Source organism: Mytilus galloprovincialis, chromosome 7 (assembly GCF_965363235.1).
Source record: "Mytilus galloprovincialis chromosome 7, xbMytGall1.hap1.1, whole genome shotgun sequence".
Classification (NCBI taxonomy): domain Eukaryota; kingdom Metazoa; phylum Mollusca; class Bivalvia; order Mytilida; family Mytilidae; genus Mytilus; species Mytilus galloprovincialis.
This window is the reverse complement of record NC_134844.1, coordinates 73,076,477-73,084,131: the sequence shown is the minus strand read 5'-3', so window position 1 is coordinate 73,084,131 and position 7,655 is coordinate 73,076,477.

The following is a 7,655-nucleotide window of genomic DNA, read 5'->3' as shown; positions in this document are numbered from 1 at the left end:
TGTAATTTAGCGGTTATCATTTGGTGCTGTATGTCATATTTGTTTTTCGTTCATTATTTTGTACATAAATCAGGCCGTTAGTTTTCTCGTTTGAATTCTTTTACTTTTGTTAGTTCGGGGCCTTTTATAGCTGACTATGCGGTTTTGGTTTTACTCAATGTTAAAGGTCGTACAGTGACTTATAGTTGTTTGTGTCATTTGGTCTCTGGTGGAGAGTTTTCTCATTGGCAATCATACCACATCTTCTTATTTTGATATTATTGTTACATTCTGCCTTTACAAAAAGTTTTTTTGCTACATGCCGCCTATACAAAAAGACGGATGTATTATTCTGCCTTTAAAAATAGTCGTTTACTTTATTCCACATTTAAAAATAGTCTTTTAATATATTCCGCCTTTAGAGAAAGGCTTTTGCTATATTCTGCCTTTAGAAAAAGTCTTTTGCTATGTTCGGCCTTTATTTATAGACTTTTGCTATATTCCGCCTCTGAAAATAGACTTTTACTATATTTTACCTTCAGAACAAATATTTTTCTATGTTCCGCCTTTAAAAATAGACTTTTGTTATGTTCCACCTTTAGAAAAAGTCTTTTGCTATGTTCCACCTTTAGAAAAAGTCTTTTGCTTTGTTCCGCCTTTATAAAAAGTCTTTTGCTAGAATCCGCCTTTAAAAATAGACTATTGTTATATACAGCCTTTGCATTGAAAAAGTCATTTGCTATAATCCGCCTTTAAAAAAAGATTTTTGCTATATTCCGCCTTTAAAAAAGGGCTTATGCTATATCCTGCCTTTACAAAAGGGCTTATGCTTTATTCCGTCTTTAAAAATATCCCTTCCGCATTTAGAAAAGAGACATTTGTTATGTTTCGCGTTTGAATTAGACAAATGCTATATTCCGACGCTAAATATAGACTTTTGCTAAATTCCGCCTTTGAAAATAGACTTTTGCTATATTCCGCCTTTAGAAAAAGTCATTTTCTATATTCCGCATTTAAAATATACTTTTGCCATATTCCGCCTTTTGAAACAGTTTTTTTGGTATATTCCGCCTTTAGAAAATGCATTTTCCTGTATTCCGCCTTTTGCTATAATCGCATTTAGAAAAAGTTAATCGCCTTTAGAAAAAGTTTTTTTTTCTATATTCCGCCTTTAAAAATACGCATTTGCTCTTTTCCACTGTTAAAAAGAGACATTTGCTATATTCCGCGTTTTAAAATAGAGTTTTGCTAAATTGTATATTTCGACAGTAAAAAGTCTTATGCTATGTTCCGTCTATTTTAGAAAATGTCTTTTTCTATTTTCCGCCTTTAAGGGCATCCGATACAGTTTCAAGGGAGTTAACTCTTGGCGCGACGTAAATCATTCGAATTCCCGCAAAACGGAAAAATAGCAAAAGCGTATATTTAAATGCGGAATATAACAAAAAAAAACTTTTTATAAATGCGGAATATAGCAATAGTCTATTTTTAAAAGCGGAATATAGAAAAAGACATTTTCTAAAGGCGGAACATAGCAATTGTCTTTTTTTAAAGGCGGAATATAGACACATACTTTTTGTAAATACGGAATATAGAAAAAGTCTTTTTCTAAAGGCGGAATATAGCAATAGTCTATTTTTAATGGCGGAATATAGAAAAAGACTTTTTCTAAAGGCGGAATATACATGTAGCAAAAGTCTATTTTCAAAGGCGGAAAATAACAAAAGTCTATATTTAGCGTCGGAATATAGCGTTTGTCTAATTCAAAGGTGGAACATAGCAAATGTATTTTTTTTTTAAGGCGAAATATAGAAAAAGAATTTTCTAAAGACGGAATAAGGTAAAAGACTATTTTTAAAGGCAGATTCTAGCAAAAGACTTTTTCTAAAGGCAGAACATAGCAAAAGACTTTTTTTAAAGGCGGAAAATAGCAAAAGACTATTTCTAAAGGTGAAATGTAGCAAAAATCTATATTAAAAGGCGGAATATAGCAAACTACTTTTTCTAAAGTTGAAATATAGTAAAAGTCTATTTTTATAGGCGGAATATAACAAAAGTCTCTAAATAAAGGCGGAATATAGCAAAAGACTTTCTCTAAAGGCGGAATACAATAAAAAAAAACTGTTTGTTTAGTTTAAACATATTTTTTTATAGTGGATTGGGAAACAAGTTTCTCAACTTATATTAATCCCTTTCCACTTTGCGGGTGCGAGTGCTGCCTTGTATCCGCATTAGCCTTCTCTTTTTCGAAATCTACAAAGTTGTCTTTAACGTGCAAGAGATATGGCTCTTTCTTGACACGGGTCAGCCATTTATCGTCCCCTTCCGACGGACTTTCATCGTCTCTATATTTATTATACATTTAAGATTGGCACCTTTTTCATTCAAACAGTATGAATAATAACAAGGATATGATAAGATTTACAAACATGGCTTTTTAAACTATATGTTAAAAAATTTGTAAAGAAAAGAAGGGGTTTACGAGCAAAATTTTGTAATGACACTACTTGGATAAAACCAGAGTATTCCGAATATCTGGCAAAAATTCAAAACCAAGATGAGCGAATATCCTTGATATCAGTTAATCAATCATAAAAATAACTAGATAAGGCATAAAATTACCTAAAACAAGTTGCTTTCTTTAAAAAACGAAATTCAAAACGTGGACTGGATTGGCTAATTTAATGAAATAAAATTTAGATCATAATTATATTCCTTTAAACATATGAGAGGAAAATCGTTGTTCAAAGTTCGTAAAACAATTTGAAATTGGACATATTTCGTATTTAAGAAATACTTTTTAAAAGATAACAGACATGCCAAATATCAGACGCTTCTGTATGTCTGAATATGTGTTGCTTTTGAAATTGTGGGTTGTTTCCCTGCCATGGAAGCAATTAATTGTAAATGTTGAACTCGTTGTGGTTATGCTGTTGGTTTTTAATCATTTCTTTGTGTCTATAAAATATTTTGAAACTAGTGTAAAAACTGTAAAATTAGTTAATTTGAGATATTTTAATCTACCGGGCAATTAAATCAAACCTGGCTGACATCTCGACTTTATTTTTAAACAAGTTATGTTCGAACAAATTCATCGTACTATTTTGTATTGTTGAAATCACATTTGGGTGTATTCAGTTTGTTATTATTCATAAACTGCAAATGTTTCTACGTATATATGTTGTATTCTGTAAATGTTGTTTTATGGTTGATTGATTAATGTTTATGGCCACTTTCAGCATCATTGTGCTATTTCGAAGCGGTCAGTTTTTATTGGTAGAGGAACTCGGAGTGCCAAGAGAGCCACCGACCATCGGTAGGAGAACCGACTAATCAATTAAGACTGGAGTCGAGCGCACCTGCCACATGCTGGATTCGTTAATGTTGTTTAATGATGGAAGTTATTGCTGAATGTATTCATTTTTAATGTTTATTGAATAAGTTTGAAACATTAGATAAATATTTTCAGGTATGAATTTTACACATATCAAGGATGCTTTTCGGTGTCAAGAACTTCCTGACATTTTTTGTCAAAAGAATATAAAAATCAGTTTGTTTTTCTTTTCATTCTTTTCTTTTATTTCTATCTCTTTTATTTTGATAAAGATAATTAAGTTAAAATAGATAAAATTTTCGTTTATATGATTATGTCCACTAAAATTGAGTTAAAAACGCTTATCTGCAATTTCAATATTCTGATTGTTTTTGTCACATTGATAATTTGTTTTTAAAACTAAATTATACAGAATCAAGATGCAATTTGTCAGGACTAAGGTTAGGATCCATATGATATTTTATTCGTATTCATTTTTATAGTGCAGGAAAATTTATTTTATATTTCATTTTTTCACTAGATAATATATTGTTGCAGGTGGTATTGTATTTCCTCGTCGTATTGCTGTACAGGACTTTTCTTTATACCCTAAGCGTCTGCAATCATTCAACCTTTTTTTCTTAATTACCCAAGGGTCAGAAAAGAACAAACGTTTTCCAACTATAACTGGGAAATATAATTAAGCGTCAGCTGGTACCAAATGCTATAACAGTAGCAAAATTGTCAACAACTTAACTTTCTCTGTGATATAATACAAGATATAAGTGACCTTGGTATATTATTTACGTTTTAATTTACATATTGGTTGACATATATGGGTTTTACTATTGTGGTTAGTCCCTTTTTTTTTTTTTTTTTTTTTAATCTCATAGCTCTTCATCTTATTAGATTCTAATACATCTTTGACTTTCAAATATTGAGCGTTCGTGATAAAGGTAAATCCAAAAAAGTGCTTCCCACGCATGTAATTTAAAAGATGTTCTTTTCATTTTTATCAATATATGTAAGGTTACTTTATATATGCAGTGAAATGACCAGAAAGTCTTTGTGTTTCTCTTTTAGGAATTTTGCCTTGAACGACTTGTAGTTGTTTGTCTTATTTCAGCGATAAAAACATTCCAAGGAAGCAAATTTAAAAAAAACCTCTTTATACACAAAATTTAATATGAACATAAGAAATACAAAACTACTTAGGTCCCTTTTTAAACTGTTTTCATTGGTAAGATACAAAGTGAAGTGTGCCTGACACATGTTTCACGAATAACCCGTCCAAATATTGAAAATAAACATATAAATCAAACATTTAGGAGCATTCAAACCAAAAAATACTTAAAAAGAACGATTCAAATATAATGTAAACGTTGCCTCAATTACCAATTTAAGTTATAAAACAATTACATAATTTATAAATAGAATATGAAAAAAATATCAATTTGAATAATGACAGATTTATCTAAACGTAATTAATTAAAACGTTTTAATGATTTTTTTCAAATGTGTATACAGTTAAATTTTTCTGACGAAAGAAAAAGAATGGCATACCAAGTGTATAGGACACACACATTTTACATTTAAGTAGATTTTACTCATTCTGTCCCCAATCCTTGACTAATCAGAGAAAAGAATAGCTGTAAAAATAACTCTTTTTATTGATCTTTCCTAATTTGCAATTTATTTTTAAAATCTGAATGTACCATAACTAAGGTTAGCAACACTACCTGCCTAAGTTGACACTTGACGGATTGCACCACTTTGTTGAGCACTTTGCGATTCTATGCCTACACACTTGTAAATTTTGAACACTGAAGGTTTTGGTCTCGAGTATTACTGGTGAAGATTATATGTGAATCCCGTATTGAACTTTACCTTTATTGAGGAGCCTGTTGGAAAGGGGGGGGATCTCATCACGATTCACGAGTTGATTGTCTGGTCACATGATCACGGATCACGAAAATATAAAAAAAAAATCTGTAGAAAAACGGATCACGATAGCGAAAATGCGCCGATCACGAAGAACGAAAATAACTCATCATGCTCCTCTTTATATTTTTTAAATAGAAAAACTCAATCATAAATAGTGATAAGTGGGTTTTTGAAACAGGTCATATATCACAGCAAAAGAAATGCAATTTAAATATTGAATCGAAGCGATAGTCTAAACATGTATTTAATGCGTATGCAATGTAAGTTCAATCGGAACTAAATTGCAACCAACATCTGAGGACAATATAATGTCTGTATTATTATGTTCTTTGCATTAACTGTGTGTGTCTTATTTGTGTGTTTATTTTCTTAATTTTGGATTAATTCCCCTAAACACTTGTTTTGCTATTAGTTGTCTTTACACTTGTATTTTATTGTTTTTTTTATCAAAAGATTTACATCTAAATAGTATGTGTGCATGGATAATTCTTTTTATGGATATATACGACAAAATTTCAATTTGGTTTATTCTTTAATCGTATACGATACATTTAAATTGACTTCAATCAATTTCATACCAGATTATTGAAAACAACATGATTTTCTCTTTTGCACAATTAATTCCAATTAATCGGTGTTCGAATATTAAAACGTTTTAATGCATTCTAATTAACAGTTGAATTATAAATATGTACAATGACAGGTTATTGATATCGTTTAACTAATTTAAGTTTATGCTTATTTTGTCTTTTCTTTTTCTGGTTGTGTGTTTCGTATAAAGTATTTTTTTTAAATTAAAAATTTTATAATGCATAACTAAAGTGTATTACTTGACCTTTTAAAATTGTCTTAAACAAATACGCATCAATAAGTAATACTTTACCTTTTGTAATAAAAAACATTTGTTTGTCATAGTATATAGTTAATTCGCAATTTAAAGAAGCAGACATGATAATCAAAACGTTTTCAGAGATTAATGGATTGATTTATAAAATGTAATTAAAAAGGAATGGTCAAGAAATATAACAGTCTTCGCCCGTCTGATCAAGGAGGTTATATTAGAAGGATAAATAATGAAATAAATCAGTTGGAACAAATTGACAATTAACTTGGTACAAATTGTCCAAATCTGGAACGAACTGGCTTGGCATGAATTGGACTTGGTACGAATTGACTTGCAATCTGATATCTAGATATACCTTATATTTAGTATGTAAAAATTGATAACTTAAATTAAGAATAATCATCTCATGAAAACTTGCATATATATAAGAGAGAAAATTCATCTAAAAACTCAATAAAATGACTATGCATCTCTTCAGTGTATAGAAGGGGTTTCAGGAGGATGCACATGAGACAACACTCTTGAAATCTCAGGACAAATTCCATATGCCTGTCAACAGAGTTATAGCCCTTTATTAGTGATTAGAAGAGAAAAAGTATCCTTAGTTTTATACATGCATCAATATTTCAGGTTAAAGAAGAGAAAAGATTGCTGAACACACATGTGCTGATAGATAACAATGGTGAGATACAATCTACCTACAGTAAAGCTCATTTATTTGACCTTGACATACCAGAGAAGGTCAGACTATGTGAGAGTGATTATACTGTTCCAGGGGACAAAATGGTATCACCAGTGGAAACTCCTGTTGGCAAAGTTGGACTTTCTATTGTATCTTTTCTGTCTAGTATATTAAGATGATAAGGCCATTTTTTTGTTAATCTACCTTATAGGACTTTATATAAGTTTCTGAACATCTTACAAATAATTATGTCATTTTATATGATATAGGAAACCAAAACTATATAAAATATGGTTAGATTTAGTTCAACTTTCTAGTAGTTCTATTAATCATGGACATATATCTCTTGATTACTAGTCTTTGTTTTAATATTTACTCTCTAAGTTTGTAAATTTAGATAGAACTGTTTAATATGCTCCTTAATACAGGCTATATCACTCTCTTTGAAGAATATTTGCAAATGTAGACATTTTATATATGAAACTAGTACAGTCATCCTGCAATTTTTGTCAATATAAGGACTATATAACAATGACAATTAAGACAACAGACAATTAAATGAATCTAAGTTTTGTAGGAAACATTGACATGGTTTTTTTCCTTAATTTAGTTAGTGTTATGATTTAAGATTTCCAGAAATGTCTACTGCCTTAGCTAAGGAAGGAGCGGATATACTGACATATCCTTCAGCATTCACAGTACCAACAGGGATGGCTCACTGGGTAGTAGGTAATAAATAAGTACCCCTTAGCATGCACAATCCCTACAGGGATGGCTCACTGGTAAGTAGGTAATAAAGAAGTACCCCTTAGCATGCACAATCCCTACAGGGATGGCTCACTGGGAAGTAGGTAATAAAGAAGTACCCCTTAGCATGCACAATCCCTACAGGG